Genomic DNA, 3,775 nt, shown 5'->3' on the forward strand with positions numbered 1-3,775 from the left:
ATAATATATACTTTTCAGAAATAAGCTTTTATTACATATATTGTTCACCTACCATAAAAACTTGCTTTGTAAAAAAAAAAATCATTATTACATTTGACATATCCATTCAATTTATAATTAATTTCCTGTATTATAATCTCATCAATTAATTTATAATTAATATAACATTAAATGAACATACTCAATTAAGCTAACATAATGAAATTCATTTTAAACATTAAATTGTGTAATAATATTTAATACATAATTTAATCCAAATATAACATTAACCTACACTACATTATAGTCAAGTTTTTACAATTTACTAACACTTAAATATTATAGAATTTTAAAGCAATAAAAGGCACATAGGTATTTGATCAATATCTTTCCAGTAATTCCTGAACCTATATGCCTGAAAATACAAACAGAAACAAAAGTATCAAGAACAGAAAGAAGATTAACTTCATTAGCATAAGAGCATTCAATTCCATGGTTTGGATTGTTTCTTACATGGACATTGTGGTTCCTCAAAGAAGATGGGATGATTTGAGATTCTAAGTCATTCTAGGAAGGACAGCTCCACCTTAGCAGTTTTAGCAGGACCTCAGTTTTGAATACAAAAACACCCATTACAGAAAGAAAAGGATATTTCTCTAGTTCTTCTGCACTTAAGCCTAGGAGATTGGTATCAACACGTTGCAGTTATCAAAGGTGACAGTGAATTAGCTTTGAACACTTCATATTTCATTTAATAACTGGGTCAGAAATGTGAGAGTTAAGGCAGAGCTAATGTACCATTACGTTCACGTCTACTTCATTTGGTTTACCTATAAATTATGTAATCATTCCCCTTCTATAAATTTTCATCAGCCCATGATCAGATGCACCGTTACAAGATATCCCATAATAAGGTGGTTTTCCTTGATTGTGTTTTGTCATAAAAGCAAACTTCACAGATTTTTTATAGAGATCAAGTTCAATACATTTTCAATGTAAAGATTTTCAAACTGTGTAAAAATTATCTATATCAGTTCATATACTCTCTTTTGCATATACATACCTTTCATCCATAGGTACACATGAAACTGTCATATCAGCATTGTTCTCATTATGTGTCTGAAGCATATAGTATTAGTTTTAGAAATTGGTCATTAAATGTTTTTGTAAGCACAATTCTCATGAACTATATACAATAGATGTAATTTTACCTGAGAAATTAAGTTGTACCACCACAAGCTGCATATAGTCCATCCGGCAAAGATGGTCACCATAAATTATCATTATGTGTTCAGTACTCTTATTCTTGGTATCCTGCATGATAATCATCCACACACACATTCATTTTATGGTTATTAAATAAGCAATTTTAACATAGATGCATGTAGCATTCAAAATATCTACATCAAAAACCCATGTAAATCGTCTCACTACATCAGTTGTTCCTTGGAACCATTTGCTCCCAGATTCTCCAGGAATTTGAGTAGCAGCCAAGACCTGTTTCATGTAAATTACTCCAACTTTGATCAGTGATGAGTTGATATTTTATTGATTTCACTTAGTTTCTTGTGTTATAATCAATCAGAGAATTGTGCTTAATTGTCCGGTATTTTCCCGTTTTTCCTAATTATGCTTAATTTGACCGGAAATTCTAATTTTAATTAATTTGAATTTTCTGAGCTAATTATTTGCATTATTATTTTCAGGAAAATTGGACAAACAATTTGGAGCATTGGAAGGGAGACAAAATAATTCAAGACTCTTGTCATAGACATTTCAAATTTAATTACTTTGAAACTTAGTAGTCTAGATAGTTTTTAATTAAACTTGTAAACATTGGGCCAATTTTTGGCAAAATAGTTTGAGCCCAAATGGGAAACATGACATGGCACCTAGGGTTTTGCAAAGAGGGTGGACCCCATCCTATTTTTGACACACATGTCCTAGGAATTTTTCCAGCAGCCGTCACTCGCTAATGTTTTTGATTTGGCGGGGACGTTACTTGGCTGTAACATTTTCTCTCTTTGCTGGAACAATACTGACACTCTTGGACTTTGGTTGAATGAATATAACCGCCTCCCACTTTAGAATTTCTTTTTATTTAGTTTTTAATTGGAACAAGTACCACGCACATCTTGAAGCTTAAAGCAATCAGCCTAGCATATGGAAACGCTTTTGATTTGATTTGGACCAGGTGCATGCGGCGCTGATTTATGGAGAAGGTTTTCAACTTTTTTTTTCCTTGCAGCTAGAGGTGAATGGACGTTGGGCAGTTGAAGATGAAGGAGGCAAATTCTCATTTCTTTTTTTTTGCTGAAGCGGTGATTCTAGATAAGTGCACTCACGGTGATTCAATTAGGAATGGATTTTTGCTTTCAATATTTATTCACATTGATTTCTCTTTCTTTTTAAAAAAGAGTAAAGCGGTGATACTTATTTTCTTTAGGAAAAGCTCTTTTTCATTTTAGCAAAAGGTGTATGGTATGGGATGGAAATTATTTCGGAGCACGGTGCTTGCTTTTTTCTTTTTATTTAGAAATTGCGGACAATTACTTAGGCTGAAAAGGAACGCTTAATTTGTTCTCTTTTATTTTGTTTTTTTTTATATAATGGAAATTATTTAATTTTAGGAGGTGCATTGCAATGTCTAGTTAACTTGGTTCATTTTCAATTTGTTAACACCCTTTAGCATCGAAGCTTTATTCCTGTAATGAGCATTTCACTTTTTAGTTCAAGCATTGCATTTTAATAGCTTTGATTATGTCCGAATATTTATCGGCTGCAATGTTTAATTTAATCTTTTCGTTTACTTTGATGTTGTTTGTTCTGTTCGATTATGTTAATTTAATTTTCATGATAGCTTAAATTAGTTTGGTTGGTCGTTAATAAAATTACTTTGTTTCCATGAGATTCTTGCACTTTAAATTGTCATACTGCTACTCTGATTCTGCTCAATATTTAATCTGTTGTCTGCCTACGATTAGGTATACGCTTAGCTGCCTAATCAGTGTTTAATCTTCACTTAGTTGATTAGACTGCATGGTGGATGACCGATTGGATTTGAGCATTGCATTCGCTTAGTTTGCAATTCTGAAGACCGAATTAGCCTTCGCTTAGTTGGGTGATTCGTGTCGGATTTGGATTAGGGTAGTGTATACTTGTCTTTAATTTGTGATTGGAAGCATAATAATTGAGTTAATGACCAACCGTTTTTATTCTGCATTTGATTCAGTTTTTACATTTGCGTTTGCATTTCTGTTTGCATCCATGTTTTAATTTATTTCATCCGCATTCACAAACCTTTCACAACACCCCCCCCCACCACTTCGTGTCTGACCTAATTCTCGAACCACATTTGGTCCTTGAGAGACGACCTAGGAGTCACTTCCTAGTCTATATTGCATTCCTAATTTGCAATCAAATTTGTATAGGCTGCGACACCCATCAATCAGTAAGGTAGATTAGATTTCATTGATAAATTTCAAACTTGTTTATCAAATCCATTTAAAATCTCACTCTTTTTTTCAAACAACTTACCTCCACAAAACCACCTTCAAAGTTCACTCCATTTCCAAAATTATAGGTGTGAGAAAGGTGGGCATTGAGTGGGCATTAAGGGAGCAAGAGTTGAAATGAGTTAAAACAAACACTCTCCTGATGCCACTGTTGATGCAATTGCTCATAGGAATATCTATCAGTATGTAACTCCCTCCAATGGAAACCTGCAAAATTGATAATTATTAATTAATATCTCCGTGCATATATATATATATATATATATATATATATATATATA

At 32.7% G+C, this 3,775-nt stretch overlaps 1 pseudogene; it reads right to left on the reverse strand.

Annotated features, from left to right (window-relative positions):
- Positions 1-328: 328 nt before the first annotated feature.
- LOC106758112 overlaps positions 329-3,775 on the reverse strand; it is a 12,859-nt pseudogene continuing 9,412 nt past the window's right edge.

The sequence above is a fragment of the Vigna radiata genome, chromosome 1 (genome assembly GCF_000741045.1).
Source record: "Vigna radiata var. radiata cultivar VC1973A chromosome 1, Vradiata_ver6, whole genome shotgun sequence".
Taxonomy (NCBI): domain Eukaryota; kingdom Viridiplantae; phylum Streptophyta; class Magnoliopsida; order Fabales; family Fabaceae; genus Vigna; species Vigna radiata.